This window comes from Oryctolagus cuniculus, chromosome 7 (assembly GCF_051225735.1).
Source record: "Oryctolagus cuniculus isolate XC-2025 breed Fujian yellow rabbit chromosome 7, ASM5122573v1, whole genome shotgun sequence".
In the NCBI taxonomy this organism is placed as follows: domain Eukaryota; kingdom Metazoa; phylum Chordata; class Mammalia; order Lagomorpha; family Leporidae; genus Oryctolagus; species Oryctolagus cuniculus.
Genome location: NC_142873.1, coordinates 79,349,443 through 79,369,254, shown reverse-complemented (window position 1 = coordinate 79,369,254; position 19,812 = coordinate 79,349,443). Strand labels below are relative to the sequence as shown.

General features: G+C 46.5%; 1 long non-coding RNA gene across 1 annotated transcript in view; it reads right to left on the bottom strand.

Annotated features, from left to right (window-relative positions):
* LOC138850605 (uncharacterized) overlaps positions 1 to 19,812 on the bottom strand; it is a 132,381-nt gene that overhangs the window by 4,031 nt on the left and 108,538 nt on the right. Inside the window, exons 3-4 of the long non-coding RNA XR_016237186.1 lie at positions 9,885 to 10,026; positions 9,576 to 9,690 (exon numbers count right to left, since the gene is read on the bottom strand). This is a non-coding gene — a long non-coding RNA (uncharacterized LOC138850605). The remainder of the gene's footprint in view (positions 1 to 9,575; positions 9,691 to 9,884; positions 10,027 to 19,812) is intronic.

Here is a 19,812-nt window from a genome sequence, read left to right as displayed (position 1 = left end):
CAGTCCAAGTCCTGCATCAGAGAGTGGGGGTTTGATTCCCAGCACCAACTCGTAACTCCAGCTGCCTGATATTGCAGAACCCTGGGAGGCAGCAGTGATGGCTCAAGTAACTGGGTTCCTGCCACTCACAAGGAGACCCTGCATTGTATTCCCAGCTCCTGACTCTGGCTCTGACCCTCCCCCCACCCATTATGGGGATTTAGGGAGTGAAGCAGTGGGTGGAGAGCTCTCAGTCTCTCTCTCATTTAAACAACTGAAAAATCACCAGATTTTTAATAGTGGATCCAGTGCTGGCATTTGGGTCAGTGGTTAAGACACTGCATGGGATGCCCACATCCCATATTGGGAAGCCTGCTTGAGTCCCAGGGTCCTCCTCCTCTCCTAACCAGCTTCCTGCTAATGCACAGCCTACAAGACAGGAGATGTAGCTCAAATGCTTGGTCCCTGCCATCCATGTGGCAAATGCACATTGGATTCCAGGCTCCTGGCTTAGGCTTGCTATTGAGAGCATTTAGTAGGTGAACCAGTGGATAGAAGCTCTGTCTCTTGGTCTTTCCTTACAAAATGAATAGAAATACATAATATTTTTAAAGATGTAGCTATTTTTTATTTGAAAGTTAGAGTTACACAGAGAGAGAAGGAGAGGCAGAGAGAGAGAGGAGTCTTCCATCTGCTGGTTCACTCCCCAGTTGGCCGCAATAGCTGAAGTTGTGCCAATCCAAAGCCAGGAGCCAGGAGCTTCTTCCAGGTCTTCCCATGCGGGTACAGGGGCCTAAGGACTTGGGCTATCTTCCACTGCTTTCCCAGGCCATAGCAGAGAGCTGGATCAGAAGTAGAGCAGCCGGGTCTCAAACCGGCACCCAAATAGGAGGCCAGCACTTTAGGTGGTGGCTTTACAAGCTATGCCACAGCACCAGCCCTAAACCTTGATTTCAGTAATAACAATGCCAGTTTATAAGAAAAGGAACAATATATGTACATTACTATTGATTTTGAGCTGCATATCTTTTGTCTAAGTGGTTCAAAGGACTTGTGAATATTAACTAAGGCATCTTCAGAGAAATGCTTTAATCAGAGTCAATCAATTAATTCTCTCCTTCCTGGTGCCCCTGATATTCCATTAACAGCCTATAAAAAGGCAACTACGGCCAGCGCCACGGCTCAATAGGCTAATCCTCCACCTAGCGGCGCCGGCACACAGGGTTCTAGTCCCGGTCGGGGCGCCGGATTCTGTCCCGGTTGCTCCTCTTCCTGTCCAGCTCTCTGCTGTGGCCCGGGAAGGCAGTGGAGGATGGCCCAAGTGCTTGGGCCCTGCACCCCATGGGAGACCAGGAGAAGCACCTGGCTCCTGCCTTCGGATCAGCGCAGTGCGCCGGCCGCAGCGCGCCAGCCTTGGCGGCCATGGAGGGTGAACCAACAGCTAAAGGAAGACCTTTCTCTCTGCCTCTCTCTCACTATCCACTCTGCCTGTCAAAAAAAAAAAAAAAAAAAAAAAAAAGGCAACTACATTGTTTCCATTTAAATAAGTACCAGAAATGTTGAAATTCTGCTTCTAGTTTTTCCACCTATGCAGCCAGTCCTGGACTTTCCCTGCTGTGAATCAGGTGGGAACAATGCAGGACAAGGGAAGGTGGGCTCCCAGCAAGGAGCCATGGTGAATGGTACCTGACAACGTTAAGCATCCATTTGTATCTTACATCAGAGAAGACCAAGAGGAGCAAGTATTCGGCCACAGTGACACCTACCTTTGCTGCATCAAGGTGCACAGCCACAGCCTCATTCAGCAGGAGAGGTGGCTCACAGCACGGGTCACTCAGTCACCATGGTTGGGCCACTTAGGGCACGGCACTAGTAGATGGTGTGATCTGCAGCATGGGGAGCCCCGACTCCCACACTCAGGCTCAAGGCCTCAGGAGGCTGCAGCGGGTCCGGAGCCAGCACCTGCCTGACAGAGGGCGACCTTGTGGTCCCCTCCAGAGTGCAGCCCCACCCAGCCATCAGGATGAGTGTGACCACCTTGAACTTCCTTCTAATCCCTCTTTAAATCACTCGGCTGTTTTGGATTCCATTGGAGTTCCTGTATCCAAGGAAGGGCAGATCTGTGAGGAGCTGAAATGGGAGGGGAGGTCTTGGCTTGGCCCTTGTGAGGATATTAATTCAAGTACCCCTTCCTGTCCCTCTCAGCTGTACCGAAATGTTATATAAAATCAGCCCAGCAATTAAAAAATAACCACAAAAACTCTACTTCTAAAAACATCGAAACTTTAAAATTATTATTGTAATTATTATCCTTTATTGAGCACCTGCCCTGCTAAGTCCTGTTGTAAGTTTGGCTTTATAGAAATCATTTCCTAACATTTTTCACACGGGTAGGTCTACATATTTGTCATAAAATTCCCTGCTGTAACATTTCTTTGATCACCCTCTATTCTGTTAACATGTAATCTAAAGAGAGTTTTTCAACAAGTACCATATTCTTTAGAATTCAAGAATGAGTTAAATGAGTTTTATAGTTTTGTTTTAATTATAAATTTTATGAGTTTTTTTTTTAACTTTTATTTAATGCATATAAATTTCCAAAGTACGACTTATGGATTACAATGGCTTTCCCCCCATACCGTCCCTCCCACCCACAACCCTCCCCTTTCCCACTCCCTCTCCCCTTCCATTCACATCAAGATTCATTTTCGATTATCTTAATATACAGAAGATCAGCTTAGTATACATTAAGTATGGATTTCAACAGTTTGCTCCCACACAGAAACATAAAGTGAAAAATAATAGATGATTTTTTAAAATGATGATGAAATCAGAGCAGACCTATTGTCATGTTTAATCCCAGTGAGAGTCAAGTTGGGAATTGATAATTTCTTTCTTTTTTTTTTTTTTTACAGAGGATCAGTTTAGTATGCATTAAGTAAGGATTTCAACAGTTTGCACCCCCATAGAAACACAAAGTGAAATATATTGTTTGAGTACTCGTTATAGCATTAAATCCCAATGCACAGCACATTAAGGATAGAGATCCTACATGAGGAGTAAGTGCACAGTGACTCCTGTTGCTGACTTTACCAATTGACACCTGTTGGAGTGAGGTGGACACTATGGGAAATGGTGGCTTGATCAGCATAGCCCTGACTGTTAATGAACAACTAAATACATTATACCTCTTAGTAGTTTTTTTATCTGTTCTACTTAATATGACTGGTTTAGATCTGTAATTGATGCACAGTTATTCTTAAGTGTTGAAAATTAACTGAAATGTGATCCCTGTTGAACATGGTGGTGGGAATGGGAGAGGGAAGAGATGTATAATTTGGGACATGCTCAGGCTGACTTGCCCCAAGTGGTGGAGTTGGAAGCATACCAGGGGATTCCAATTCAATCCCATCGAGGTGGCATGTACCAATGCCATCTCACTGTTCCAGGTGATCAGTTTCAGTTCACAGTTGGTCATGGTGAAGGGACTGGGAGTCAAAGGGAGCACATAGACAAGTCTAGTACCTGCTAACGCTAACTGATGGAGTAAATAAAGGGGAGAGTGATCCAACATGGGAAGTGAGATACTCAGCAGACTCATAGAATGGCAGATGTCCTAAATAGCACTCTGGCCTCAGAATCAGCCCTAAAGGCATTCGGAGCTGGCTGAAAAGCTCATGAGAGTATTTCAGGCATGGAAAGCCAAGACACTCTGGCAAAAGATCTCTGCGAGTGAGATCCCAGTGGAAAGAACAGGCCATCAAAGAAGGAGGTACCTTTCTCTGAAGGGAGGAGAGAACCTCCACTTTGACTATGACCTTGTCTAAACAAGATAAGAGTCGGAGAACTCAGAGGGCTTCCATAGCCTTGGAAACTCATGACTGGAGCATAGGGGGATTGCTGATGCCATAGACAGGAGTGTCAATTTTATGAGTTTTTTAACAGATTTATTTATTTATTTATTTATTTATTTATTGAAAGGCAGAGCTACACGGAATGAGGGAGAGACAAAAAGAGAGAGGGAAAAAGAGAGAAAGGTATCTTCCATCTCCTGGTTCACTCCCCAAATGACTACAACAGCAAGGGCTGGGCCAGTGCAAAGCCAGGAGCCTGGATCTTCCATATAGGTGGCAGGGGTCCAAGTCCTTGGTCCATCTTCCACTGCTTTCCCAGGCACATTAACAGGGAGTTGGATAGGAATGGAGCCGCCAGGACTGGAACTGGCAATCATATTGGATGCAGGCATTGCAGGTGGAGGCTTTACCAGAGCACCACAACACCAGCCCCTGTTTTAATGATATTCTTAAAAAATCCATCTTTTAGGTGTTGGTGTAGTGGCATAGTGGGTAAAGCTGCCACCTGAGATGTCGGCATTCTGTATGGGCACCAGTTCATGTTCCAGCTGCTCCCCTTTCTATCCAGTTCCCTGCTTATGACCTTGGAAAGGAGCAGAAGGTCACCCAAGGGCTTGGGCCCCTGTCATCCATGTGGGAGACTGACATGAAGCTCCTGCTTCCTGGCTTTGGCTTGGCCCAGGCAGGCAATTACGGTCATCTGGGAAGTGACCCAGCAAATGAAAGATCTCAACTCTCTCACTCTCTCTCTCTCCCCCCCGGCTCTTTCAATTAAATAAATAAGTAAATAAATAAATAGATCTTTTTTAAAAAAAATCTATTTTAATCTCTTTTTTGGGGGCCAGGATAATTAAAAACCAACAAACTTTCTTATAATAAAAGACTTCACTTGCTTAAAGTCGGTGCTTTTCAAAGTAGGAAACTTTTTCTCTCTCTGAGGTCCCTAAGAATTTTTCTCTTTAAAAAAGGTCCCATCCACTATTAATGTTTGAGAAGCCTGGGATCAAATTTTTACTTAAAATTTTCTTTAACATTTCCTCAGTTTACTCATAGAATTTATCTTGGTTCTGGAAGATCTTAGCTTCTTCCATGTCCTCCAAAGCAGCCAACCATATTAAGGGTGAACGTCTGCACAGAAGTAACAGGAAATACAGCAGAAAGATAACTAAGAGACAGAAAAGTGTTGCACACTGACTATAAAAAGAGGCTTCAAGTGCTAGAGGAAATGGGATGATCCTTGGTCAGACAAGATCAGAGGCAGGTGACAAGTGAGCTGAGGACATGGTGGCTGGAAGCCATGGAAAGAGCATCCAAGGGAAGCTACAGCCCTAAGCAGGAGTACCCTAGAGGCTGCTCCCAGGCAGGAAGCTGGAATAGAATGGGATGTTCTCCTCCAGCAAAGAGACTGGGAGACTCTCATAGTCCTGTTGACATCAGTCTCCAAAGGAAATCTAAGCCTTCCAAGTCATCCATCATCATTTGGATTCTTATCACCACAGGCTCTGCACACACCTTAACTTGATCCAATCTTCCTACCCTCACCCGACTTTAAAATCCTTCCAGTTTGCCCTCTGGAATTTATGACAAATCAACAGTAAAATCTTTCATATATCCTACTTTTGGAAAACTCTGACCTCTTAATTGCTTGACTTCTACCTATTCTTAAAATGTGCTTCAGCCTGCAGCCAGCATTGTAACAGTGAATTCTGGTCCTGCTGCTCCTCTTCCGATCCAGCTCTCTGCTGATGGCTTCGGAAAAGCAGCAGAAGATGGCCCAAGTACTTGGGCTTTTGCCACCCATGTGAGAAACCCGGATGAAGCTCCTGGCTCCTGGCTCCTGGCTTCAGCCTGGCCCAGCCCCAGCTGTTGTGGCCATCTGGGAAGTGAACCAGGAGATGGAAGATCTCTGTCTGTCTCTCCCTCTCTGTCTCTATAACTCTAACTTTCAGATAAATAAGTAAATCTTTTAAAAACATTATTTTAAAATTTTGCTTCAGCCATTTAGTACCATAGCCATTTCTAGGTCATTTTCTTTTTTTTTTTTTTTTTTAAGATTTATTTATTTTATTTGAAAGGTAGAGTTACAGAGAGGCAGAGGCAGAGAGAGGCAGAGGCAGAACCATCTGCTGGTTCACTCCTCAAATGGCTGCAACAGCTGGAACTGGCCCATCCAAAGCCGGAAGCCAGGGGCTTCTTCCAGGTCTCCCACGAAGGTACAGGGGCCCAAGGACTTGGGCCATCTTCCACTGCTTTCCCAGGCCATAGCAGAGAGCTGGATCAGAAGTAGGGCAGCTGGGACTTGAACCAGCACCCATATGGGTTGCTGGCACTTAAGGTGGTGGCTTTTCCCACTATGCCACAGTGCTGGCCCCAAGGTCATTTTCATGAGTAATGACTGTTCTATTTGCCCAATCTTGATTTCAGGCATGCTTCTCTAACCACCAATCTCTATCATTCCAACTCATTTCCTCTAGTATCTGTTCCAAAAATTCACTGACCCTGCCTTGATCTCCAGTCCAGTGACCCTACCACTTTTGCTCCATCCACCATCATGACTGAACTTACTTTAAATTTACTACCACAATCCCCAATGGGCCCTCAGTGCTACTCAGTAATCCCGCTGTATTTTCCTATTGTCTCACTCTGCTACTCTTCAAGAGTTTTATTTAACTTGTCCTTCTCCACACTCCTGGAACTCAGCTGATAACCTTGCATCTTTTGTTCTTTTTTCAACATTATTTTGGAATCTCTTTTTTAGATTTATTTTTATTTGAAAGTCAGAGTTATACAGAGAGAGGAAAGGCAGAGAGAGAGAGGTCTTCCATCCACTTGTTTACTCCCAATTGGCCGCAACGGCCGGAGCTGCGCTGATCTGAAGCCAGGACCCAGGAGCTTCCTCTGAGTCCTCACATGGATGCAGGGGCCCAAGGATTTGGGCCATCTTCTACTGTTTTCCCAGGATATAGCAGAGAGCTGGATAGGAAGTGGAGCAGCCAAGCCTCAAACTGGCGCCCATATGGGATGCCGGTGCTTCAGGCCAGGGTGTTAACCTGCTGCCCCACAGCACTGGCCCCTTTCAACATTATTTTGGTTTGTTTTTTCTTTTTTAAAGATTTATTTATTTGAGAGGCTGAGTTACAGACAGAGGCAGGGAGAGACACAGATAGAGAGATCTTCCATCCACTGGTTCACTCCCCAGATGGCTGCAACAGCTGGAGCTGGGCCCATCCAAAGCCAGGAGTCAGGAGCTTCTTCTGGGTCTCCCATGCAGGTGCAGGGGCCCAAGGACTTGGGCCATCTTCTACTGCTTTCCCAGGCCATTAGCAGGGGGCTGGATTGGAAGTGGAGCAACTGGGACTCGAACTGGCACCTATATGGGATGCTGGCACTGCAGGCAGTAGCTTTACCTGCTATGCCACAGCGCCGGCCCCAGCTCCATTTCTCTTAACATGGATGATGGCAAGGAGCTGGATTGAAAGTGGAGCAACCGGGACTCAAACGGGCCAAATGGGATGCCAGCACCATAGGCAGAGGCTTAACCTACTACACCACAGTGCCAGCCCCAACCTTGCCTCTTATTTGACTGAGAATATTGAGGCTGTCAAAAGAAAATAATCTTCCTCTTTCTACAACCACATCTGCCAATTTTTCCATATCCGCTTTGCTTTTGCTCTTGTTGCCCTGATGAATTGGCCCTGCTGTCTCCATTTGTGCGCGAGATGCCATTGTCTCAACTACTTAAGGACTTCCATCCTGCAATAATTCCCTCTTTCACCTGCATCCTCATATTTCTCTCATCTCTGTATTATTCCCAACAACTTCCAAAAATATTATAATATTTCCTATCTTTTAAAATCTTACTTTGCCCCACATACCCATTTAATTCCCATTTCTCTACTTCCCACATAGTAAAACTCCTTGGGGCCAGTGCTGTGGCATAGAAGGTTAAGATTCCACCTGCAGTGCCAGCATCCTATATGGGCACCGGTTCAATATGGCTCTCCACCTCTAATTCAACTCTCTGCTAATGCACCTAGGAAAGCAGCAGAGGAAGGTCCAAGTACTTGGGCCCCTGCACCCACATGGAAGACCTGGAAGAAGCTCCTGGCTCCTGGCTTTGGCAGTTGCCAATATTTGGGGAGTAAACCAGCAGATGGAAGATTTCTTTCTGTGTGTCTCTCCCTCTCTCTCTGTAACTCTGCCTTTCAAACAAATAAAATAAATCTTAAAAAAAAAAAAGTCGAGCCGGCGCCGTGGCTCAATAGGCTAATCCTCCACCTTGCGGCGCCGGCACACCGGGTTCTAGTCCCGGTTGGGGCGCCGGATTCTGTCCCGGTTGCCCCTCTTCCAGGCCAGCTCTCTGCTATGGCCAGGGAGTGCAGTGGAGGATGGCCCAGGTGCTTGGGCCCTGCACCCCATGGGAGACCAGGAAAAGCACCTGGCTCCTGGCTCCTGCCAGGATCAGCGCGGTGCGCCGGCTGCAGCGGCGGCCATTGGAGGGTGAACCAACGGCAAAAGGAAGACCTTTCTCTCTCTGTCTCTCTCTCTCACTGTCCACTCTGCCTGTCAAAAAAAAAAAAAAAAAAAAAAAAAAAGTCTACATTTGTTGCCCACCATTTTCTCCTAAGCCAATTCCAAATGGACCACATCTGTCAAGGTCACCTTGTGGCCAGTCCAGTGGCTATAGTTTTCATCTCATTTAATTGCTCAATAACTTGTGCCTCAGGAAATCACTCCCCCCTCCTAGAGACCCTGCATGTGGCTGAAAGGCTAAGGAGTGCTACGGGTTTCCTTTCTACCTCACTGATTGTTCCTTCTAAGCTACTCCTGCTGGCTCTTCTGCCTGCTCTCAGCACCTGCGGATCAGCTTGTCCCAGGGCAGCGACTTTGGTCCTCTTCTCTGCTGAACTTTCTTGGGATGCCACCACCCAGACCCATCTCTTTAAATGTATTATACAGTGATGACACTCAAAATCTTCTCTTTAAAAAAAAAAAAGATTTATTTATTTGAAAGGCAGAGTTGCAGAGAGAGCGAGAGAGAGAAAGAGATCTTCCACCCACTGGTTCACTCCCCAAATGGCTGCAACTGTTGGAGCTGGGACAATCTGAAACCAGGAGTAAGGAGTTTTTCCCAGGGCACATGCACTTGGGCCATCTTCCACTGCTTTCCCAGGCCATAGCAGAGAGTTGGGTCAGAAGTAGAGCAGCCAGGACACGAACCAGCACCCATGTGGGATGCTGGCACCACAGGTGGCAGCTTTACCTAGTATGCAACAGCGCCAGCCTCTCAAAATCTAATTTCTAGCCTGGACTTTTCCCCCCAGCTCCAAACGTGTGTATCCAGTTCCCTTCTCAACATTTCCACTTGATTCGTTCAATAAGAAAATTAATATAACAAGACAAAAATGGATCCCTACACCTGTATCCTCTATCTGCTCATCGTGGGATATGACCCTACCCTTCACCCAGTGGCTCAAGTCAAAAACATGAGTTGTGATGGATTTGTCTCCCTCCCTCACACCCCGTAACAGTCCTCACTCAAGTCCTGTTTGTCCTATGTTCAAGTGAATCCATTTGACCTGAAGGAACTGGGACCAACTTGTCCAGGCAAACAGCAAGTATGTGGTACCAGTATGGATGAAGCTTCCAGATCAGCCTCAGGCTGAAGCAAATAAGTCTGCTGACAAAAGTTAGATAAAAGGAGAGGTCAGGCACAGACATCACTTACACATCACCACCAACCTTTCAAGTAGATAAACAGCACCTGTGATGCTGGCGTCCCACACAGGCGCAGGTTCTTGTAAATGACGTGTAAAGCCTTATCATATTGCTCTTCTTCTGGCCTTAGGAGACTGTGCTGATGGAGATAAAAATCACGAGCATCCTGATATTATCATTGCTGAAACACACCGGCTAAAACTAGCTTGAAATACTAAAGCCACTGACCCTAGAGAAGGAGAAAGAAACAGGTCCTAAGGGACCTTTGGCTGCTCCCCAAGAAGGGAAAGGAAGGAAGCGCTCATTAACTTAGCCTCCTCCCTTCCCACTTACCTCTTCCCCTGGAGAAAGGACGACAGGCTTCCCTCAGCCCTGGCTCTCCTGCTGTTCACGGTGTGGCCAGAACCACACACGTTTTCTCCGTGGAAACAATGTCGGCTCTGTTTTTGAGTCACACAAACTCATTGTTCAGGCTCTGAGGTTAAAAAAATCAGAGGAAGAGAAGATGGAGGGACTTTGGATCAACACGGAGAGAGATACTAGGTTTGAATGTTCCACCGCCCAGAAGGGTGACTACGGGGCACAGGAATGTATTAGGCACCTTGTGAAGAACAAGAAGACAGGAGGTTTTAGGTCCAAGCATAAAAAGACAAAGAAATGGAAATGGCAGTGACCTGATTTCATCAGTTTATAAATTTGAGATACTGCACTGTACCCGATAAAAACATACAAGTATTTCATGATAATCAAATAACAAATAGGGTTTGGTTGGTGGGGGGGGGGGTTGTATTTTGTTTGTTTGTTTGTTTCCAGAGAGAGGGAGAAACAGAAAAAGATCTTCAATCCACTGGTTCACTCCTCAAATGGCCACAACAGCCAGGGCTGGGCCAGGCCAAATTCAGGAGCCAGCAACTCCATCCAGGTCTCTCATGTGAGTCACAAAGGTCCAAGCATTCAAGTCATCTGCTGCTTTCCCAGGTGCATTAGCAGGAAACTGGATTGGAAGTGGAGCAGCCAGGACTTGAATCGGTGCCCACATGGGATGCCAGCACCTCAGGAAGCTTAACCTGCTATGTCACAAACCAGCCCCCTGTTACGAATAACACTGCTATTATAAAAAATAAATTCAAACACTTAAAGTTTTTTCAGTTCATATGAATTATTTTCCAGTCTTTCAAAACTCCCATTGGATGGTCTTTCAATTTTTCTCTAAGCCTGACATTTTTCAAAATAAATTTTGAAAAGAAAAACTTTCACCGGGTATGCTGAGTTGTAACTTCGCATTTGACCCAGAAGAGTCTCAAATTTCATTCTGTTGGACAGAGGTCCCTTTCAACTCCCCCTGCCCCCCTACCCCAGGGACCTTCGTGTATGTATTCTTAAAAAAAAAAAAAAAAAAAAGAAAAGAAAAAAACTTTTTAATAAAAAAATGACAAACAGAGGCACCCAAACTGGTTCGTTGGACTTTTTCTTAAATAACTCCAGGTTCAACTCAGCTGGAGTTTTGAGTGTCGCCTGAGTACACTTGCACGCTTGCCTGGTCACTTTTCTCTTTCCTATACTTTTCTGCTACCTGGCATTTCAACGTGTGAGACTCTCTTTCAGAGGCGAATAGAACGGCCTTTTCAACGGAACACTGCAGCCCGCTGCTTTGCTGGGGACTGTGCTGCCCGGCGTGTCCTGCCGGCTTTCAGCCTGTACGTGGTGGAAGGCAGCCTCGGCCTGTTGGGGGAAAGCCAGCTAGACGTGGGGAAGAGGTAGATAACTTGCAAAGAGTGGCCTGAAAAGCACATTTTGTTTAAAACTTGTTATCGTGAGGCCAACTCATATACAAACAGGAGCAGAGCATCATGTCCCAAGGAGCTTCGATGACCACAGCCCTGGTGACAGGGGACTTTTCTTATATTCATTGGTTCATTAAGCTCAAACCAACCTCATAATTACATGATTGTGACAAGATTAACTGAACGGACGATCCAAGTATCCCGAAGGTCAACCACAGGAGGCCGCCTGCCCAATAATACTTTTACTTGTCAGCTATTTTTAGGCTGCCCTGGTGAGAAAGTGCGTGCAGCCATGCAGAGAATTACGCACGCTTTGTTCCAAGACTCACTTAGGACCATGGTGTGGGCTCGGATGTGCACAACTTACCAACCCTCAGCACAATGTCAAGAGTGATCTTCAAAAGAAAAAAAAAAAAAAGGAACCTGTTTATACCAAATCTTTAAAGTACAGAAAAATGCAAAGAAGGTAACAAACACCCATGTATCAATGCCCAGAATTATCATTGTGAACATTTGGACAAATCCTTTGTGTGTGCTGTAAGAGAGAAAAGTGTTACAGGTAACACAGAGCCCCTTGGCCTTCTCCCCAGGCTTTGCCCAGATCAGCAGTCCTCCCAGTCTCTTCAGAGGCAATCATTTTTATGCATTTATTGAGCATCCTTCCATTGTGTTTCATTACACTCCTACTTTTATATATGAGTGTATGTACTTAGAGTGCAATGCAAGTAGTATGAATGTGTTCACCAAAATATTATAAATGATGGGTGGGCATTGTGGCACAGCAAGTAAAGCCACTGTATGTATTTATTTTCATTGAAAGGCAGAGTTACAGAGAGAGGAGGAAGAGGGGAGAGAGGCAGAGAGAGAAAGAGAGAGAGAGAGTTAGAGAGAATCTTCATCCACCAGTTCACTCCCCAAATGGCCTCAACGACCAGAGCTGGTCCAGGCCAAAGCCAGAAGCCTGGAGCTGCTTCCAGGTCTCCCACATGGGTGGCAAGGGCCAAAGCACTTGGGCCATCTTCTGCTGCTTTCCCAGGCACATTAGCAGGGAGCTTGATTCGAACCAGTGCCCATATGGGATGCCAGCATCAAAGGCAGATTATTAGCCTGCTACATCACAATTCCAGCCCCAACATTATGGTTTTTAAACCCACCCGTGCTGTATACATGTGTAGTCAGCACTCTGTGGGTTCTGCATCTGTGCAGTCAACCAAGCACAGATAAGAAATATTAGAAAAGAGCCAGGTTTGTGGCACAGTGGGTTAAGCCACCACTTGCAATGCCAGCATACCAGGTCAGAGTGCTAGTTCAAGTCCCAGCTACTCCACTTTTGATCCAGCTTCTTGCTAATGTGCCTGGGAAGGCAGCAGATGATGGCTCAAGTACTTGGGTCCCTGCACCCATGAGGGAGACCTGGATGGATTTCCTCACTCCTAGTTTTGACCTGGCCCAGCCTCCTGACTGTTGCAGCAATTTTGAGAGTAAATCAGCAGAAAGGAGATCTCTATCTCTCTATCTCTATCTCTGTGTGTGCGTCACTCTTTCAAATAAATAAATAAATAAATATTTCCAAAATATTTGAAAAATAATTTGTATCTATACTGGAGTATGTGCAGGCTATCTGTTCTTACAAGTGCTCCCATAGTTGTTGTGGGTAAAGTATTATAAGATATCTAAATATGACTTAAAGCACACAAGACGATATACACAGGTTATATGCAAATACCATGACGCTTTACATAAAGGACTTGAACATCACAGATTTGGGTATCTGCGAGGGTCCTGGAACCAATCCTCCACAGAAACCAAGAGATGACTGCATTTAGTTCATTTCCCTTCGAAGCTATGTAGTATTCCTAATATTAATGTGCCAATTATTATTCACAAGTTCCCTTTAATATGATCGTTTGAATTGTTTTTACACTTTTTTAAAAGATTTATTCATTTATTTGAAAGGCAGAGAGAGAGAGAGAGATGTGCCATTCACTGGTTCACTATCCAAATGGCCACAGTGACCTGGACTGGGCCAGGCCAAGGCCAGGAGCCTGAACTCCATCCAGGTCTCCCACGTACTTGGGCCATCTGCTGCTGCTTTCCCAGGTGCATTAGCAGGGAGCTGGATCCCAAATGGAGCAGCTGAGACTTGACCCAGCACTCATATGGGATACCAGGATTGTAGGTGGTAGCTTAACCCACTGTGCCACAACACGGACCCAGTAAATGTTTCTGTTTTCTGCTATTACAATGTTTCAATGTACAAAGGGTCCATGTACCTGTCTCTTAGGTCCCATGCACAAAAATTGCTCTAGTCTAAAATACATGGTTGGAGGTATTGTGTTAGAAACAATTCCAGCACTATAGGTATCATCAAGGTACACTCCACAGGGGCTGTGTTAATTTGAGTTTCCTCTGATGGTATGAGCCAGTCTACTTTTCCATGTCCTTAGCACCAGCAGTTGACATTGTCAGACCCTCCAATTTTTTTTTTTTTTTTTTTTTTTTTTTGGACAGGCAGAGGTAGACAGTGAGAGAGAGAGACAGAAAGGTCTTCCTTCCGTTGGTTCACCCCCTAAATGGCCACTATTGCCGGTGCACTGTGCTGATCCAAAGCCAGGAACCAGGTGCTTCCTTCTGGTCTCCCATGCGGGTGCAGGGCCCAAGCACTTGGGCCATCCTCCACTGCACTCCCGGGCCACAGCAGAGAGCTAGACTGGAAGAGGAGCAACAGGGACAGAATCCGGCGCCCCAACCAGGACCAGAACCCGGAGTGCTGGCACCACAGGCGGAGGATCAGCCTAGTGAGCTGCGGCGCCGGCCCAGACCCTCCAACTTTTAAAATTTGAAGAATTGATTTACTATTCCTTGACTCCCAGTAAAGTTGAATGTAGTTTTATTTGCTTGTTAACCAGTTTTGCTCCATGTGATGCTTATTTAATATCTAGCCATAGCAAGTCTTCAAAGAAATGTAAAGGGAAGGGTGGAAAGACATTGGTCAAGAGCTATAAGTTTCAGTTAGGTGGGAGGAATAAGTTTCTGAGATCTATTGCATGATATGATAACTTTAGTTCATCAATATTCTGTTGGTGGTGGTGTTGTTTGTATTTTATTTTATTTTCCTTCCATTATGTGATTTTTTTAACTTTTATTTAGTATATATAAATTTCCAAAGTACAATTTATGGATTACAATTGCTTTTTTCCCCCATAACTTCTCTCCCATCCGCAACCCTCCCATCTCCCGCTCCCTCTCCCATTCCATTCACATCAAGATCCATTTTCAATTATCTTTATATACAGAAGATCAATTTAGTATATATTAAGTAAAAATTTCATCAGTTTGCCCCCCCACAGAACGCAAAGTGCCAAATACTGTTTGAGCACTAGTCACATCATTAATTCACATTGAACTACACATTAAGGACAGAGATCCTACATGGGGAGTAAGTGCACAGTGACTCCTGTTGTTGATTTAACAAATTGACACTCTTGTTTAAGGCGTCAGCAATCTCCTCAGGCTCTAGTCTTGAGTTGCCAAGGCCATGGAAGCCCCCTGAGCTCGCCAACTTTGATCTTATTTTGACAAGGCCATAGTCAAAGTGGAAGTTCTCTCTTCCCTTCAGAGAAAGGTACCTCCTTCTTTGATGGCCCGTTCTTTCCACTGGGATCTCACTCGCAGAGATCTTTCCTTTTTTTTTTTTTTTTTTTTTGCCAGAGTGTCTTGGCTTTCCTTGCCTAAAATACTCTCTCTCATGGGCTCTTCAGCCAGATCCAAATGCCTTAAGGGCTGATTCTGAGGCCAGAGTGCTGTTTAGGACATCCGCCCTTCTATGAGTCTGCTGTGTATCCCGCTTCCCATGTTGAATTGTTCTCTCCCTTTTTTTATTCTATCAGTTAGTATTAGCAGACACTAGTCTTGTTTATGTGATCCCTTTGACTCTTAGACCTATCATTATGGTCTATTGTGACCTGAAATTGATCACTTGGACTAGTGAGGTGGCATTGGTACATGCCACCTGATGGGGTTGAATTGGAATCCCCTGGCACATTTCTTTTTTTTTTTTTTTTTTGACAGGCAGAGTGGACAGTGAGAGAGAGAGAGACAGAGAGAAAGGTCTTCCTTTGCCGTTGGTTCACCCTCCAATGGCCGCCGCGGCCACGCACCACGCTGATCTGATGGCAGGAGCCAGGAGCCAGGTGCTTTTCCTGGTCTCCCATGGGGTGCAGGGCCCAAGCACCTGGGCCATCCTCCACTGCACTTCCCTGGCCACAGCAGAGGGCTGGCCTGGAAGAGGGGCAACCGGGACAGAATCCGGAGCCCCTACCGGGACTAGAACCCGGTGTGCCGGCGCCGCTAGGCGGAGGATTAGCCTAGTGAGCCGCGGCGCCGGCCCCCCTGGCACATTTCTAACTCCACCACTTGTGGCAAGTCAGCTTGAGCATGTCCCAAATTGTACATCCCTTCCCTCTCTTATTCCCACTCTTATATTTAACAGAGATCACTTTTCAGTTAACTTTAAACACCTAAGAATAATTGTGTGTTAATTACATAGCTCAACCAATGGTATTAAGTAGAACAAAAATACTAAAAGGGAGTTAATCGAGCCGGCGCCGTGGCTCAATAGGCTAATCCTCCACCTTGCGGCGCCGGCACACCGGGTTCTAGTCCCGGTCGGGGCGCCGGATTCTGTCCCGGTTGCCCCTCTTCCAGGCCAGCTCTCTGCTGTGGCCAGGGAGTGCAGTGGAGGATGGCCCAGGTGCTTGGGCCCTGCACCCCATGGGAGACCAGGAAAAGCACCTGGCTCCTGGCTCCTGCCATCGGATCAGCGCGCTGCGCCGGCTGCAGCGGCGGCCATTGGAGGGTGAACCAACGGCAACGGAAGACCTGTCTCTCTCTCTCACTGTCCACTCTGCCTATCAAAAAAAAAAAAAAAAAAAGGGAGTTAATCAATATTCTTATATATTTCAAATGTAAGACAGCAAATTTCAAATCTTCTCACCACAAAAAATGAACACACAGGGAAGGCAGAGCAAGATGTCAGATGAGCGTGAGGCTGTTTGCAAACCAAGGGAAGCCAGCTAAGACCCCACAGTGCCTGGTTGTAGTAAAACAACGAGGGAAGATGCTTTGGACAAAGCAGAGTTGCCCATGTCACCCTTCCCCCAGCTTCAAGAAGAGTATCTTGGGAGAACCACCTCTCACGCGGGAGAGGGCGAGAGAGTTAGGTCCAAGTCCTTAGACTGAAGTCCATCACAATAAAAACAAGTCCCCAACAAGGTCCCACAGTCCTTACCCCCAGAAGCATAGCTGCAGACTGAGATGTGGGACTCTCCCTGGACAGGCAGCTAAGGGACTGATGCCACCACCTCACTTCCAACCTCTGGCACACAGTGGAGGAAGACACTAGCCACTGGGGTGCAGGGCAGAAAGGGAACCTGGGACCTTGCCTTAGAGCTTAGAGAGCTAGGCCCCTCACTGTACAATACAGCACCTGATAAAGTTCAGAAAACTCTACTCCAGGTCAGTGCTCACTTGGAGCCTCCAAGAGATTTCCCCACATCAGAGATCTGCATCCCGATGGGTAAACTTGTTTAAGCATCTATCACTGCCAACATCACATGAGCCTGGCACGCAGCCCTGAAGTTGCACAAAGCACAGTGACTGTGAGACCCGGCTGTGTTCCAGCTTAGTGTGAGCCCCAGGGGACCAGTGGGCTGCTTTTGTCACCCCTCTCTCAAACTTAGGACCACAGCAAGGAACCACAGGACTCTGCGTTGGGACCCAGTGCCAGCCAGGCTAGTGAAACCCAACGTGGGGCAGACTTCAGCAGTCCCCATCCCTAAGCCAGTGCTGGTGGATGGAGCTTCTGGACCTGCCCCACTGCCAAGCACAGTCCAGAGCCCCAATTGATTTAGACTACATTCCAGCCAGCGGTACTTGTGGCTGGCTGCAGCAGCCCCAGACTGAGTCCATCCCAGCAGTAGACAGATCCCAGCAGGGACGGTTTTGGTCCTACCCCTGACGCTGCACTGGCTGGGTAAGCTGTGGACTCCAGATGTGACAGCATTGCCGTGTTGGTGGAACACTATCTAGGCCTGCCCCCACCCTGGTGAAAGGCTTGTAGGGATGGATTGTCCCTTTTTCAGTGCCTCCCTGGTTCACTCAGAGCTGCACGCTAACTGGGATCTGGGACAAATCTGCACTCACTCGGCATCACTGAGACTGATGGTGCACTGGCAGTGAACACGTGACAAACTTCAACTTAGGGCACCACCTAGTGCTGAAGGGGCAGATATGTCCACAATTGCAGAGAAAATAAGTGGACTGCTTAGAATTTCTGGAAGGACAGCAACAAAGGTAGCCAAATGACAAACACTGGAAAAAAATAAATCTATCAACGTGCAGCCATGTCATGTACCAACAAGCAGCAACAACTCTCAGGGAGCCATGCCATCACCTAAAAAAATAAAGCACCAGAAGGCCGGCACCGCAGCTCACTAGGCTAATCCTTCACCTTGCGGCGCTGGCACACCAGGTTCTAGTCCTGGTCGGGGCGCTGGATTCTGTCCCGGTTGCCCCTCTTCCAGGCCAGCTCTCTGCTGTGGCCAGGGACTACAGTGGAGGATGGCTCAAGTCCTTGGGCCCTGCACCCCATGGGAGACCAGGAGAAGTACCTGGCTCCTGCCATCAGATCAGCGTGGTGCGTGGCCGCGGCGGCCATTGGAGGGTGAACCAACGGCAAAGGAAGACCTTTCTCTCTGTCTCTCTCTCTCACTGTCCACTCTGCCTGTCAAAAAATAAAAATAAATAAATAAATATAAATAAATAAAGCACCAGAGACCAACCACCTAGGCTCTGACATTGTCAAATGCTCAGCTGAAGAATTTACAATAGATGTTTTAAGAAAACTCAATGAACTTGAGGAAAACTTCAAAAGAACACAGTGAAACAACGTAATACGATAACAGAGAGACTACAGAAAGCAGAAAGATGGAGGTAACTAAAAAAAATTAAACAAAAATCCTTCATGTAGAGGGAGGCATTTGTCCTAGTAATTAAGACACCCACATGCCATACTGGAGTACTTGGGTTTGATTCGTGGCTCCATTTTTTTTTCCCCCCAAAGAAACCTTTTATTTAAGGAGTACAAATTTCATAAGTACAACTTTAGGAATATAGTGATTCTTCCCACTATACCCGCCCTCCCATCCCACCCTCTCCTCCTCCTCTCATTCCCAGCCCCATTCTCCATTAAAATTCATTTACAATTAACTTTATACACAGAAGACCAACTCTAAACTAAGATTTCAACAATTTGTGCGCACACACACACACACACAAACAAAAAAAACTGAGAACAAGTTTTACAGTTAATTCTCCTAATACAACTCATTGAGGACACAAGTCCTGCATGTGGAGTTAGTGCACAGGGACTCCTGTTGTTGATTGAACAAACGACACTTTTATTTATGTCGTCAGTGATCATCTGAGGCTCTTCACATGAGCTGCCAAGGCTATAGAAGCCTTTTGAATCCATAATCTCCTTTTCAGTATTTAGACGAGGCCATAAGCAAAACAGAAGTTCTCTCCTCCCTTTAGAGAAAAGTACCTCCTTTGATGGTGGCTCCATCTCTTGATTACAGCTTTCAGCTAATGCAGATCCTGGAGCCAGCTGGGATGGTTCGAATGACTGGGTTTCTGCCACCCATTTGGGAGACCTGGATTGAGTCCCTAGCTCCCGGTTTTAGCCTAGCCCAGGAGAGGGAACCAACAGATGGAAGCTCTTTCTGTGTGTCAATTTTAAACTGTATTTCTGGGGCCGGCGCTGTGGTGCTGGCATTCCATATGGGTGCCAGTTCGAGATCCAGCTGCTCCACTTCTAATCCAGCTCTCTGGGAAAGCAGTGGAAGATGGCCCAAGTCCTTGAGCCCCCGCACCCATGTGGGAAGACCCGGAAGAAGCTCCTGGCGCCTGGCTTCTGGCTTCAAATCAGCGCAACTCTGGCCAGTGCGGCCAATTGGAAAGTGACCCAGCGGATGGAAGACCTCTCTCTCTCTCTCTCTCTCTCTCTCTGCCTCTCCTTCTCTCTGTGTAACTCTTTCAAATAAAAAAAAAAAAAAAAGGAAAAATAAATTACAACCCTCTTTCCTTTCCTCCCTCCCTCGCCCTGGCCTCGGGCCAGGAGGGGCTGGTTGTTGCCCTGGGCCTCCAGGGCGCGTGGCCTTCAGGCCACCCACCCTAGGCTTCCTGGCCTAGATGCTCTTCCACGTGGCTGGTTCCTGGTGCTCGGTATGAACCCAGATTTACCCCTCTCTCTTAGATAAAGCTCTCACTCTCCTATGCATCTTTCTCACTAAATAAAAACTTAAAATGTACAAAAAAAGAAAAATATATTAGAAAGCTACAGGGATTAAGAAATGTCTATTGTAGCATATGGTATTGAACTTAAAAGAGCCACCGAGACCAGAGTAATAGAATGG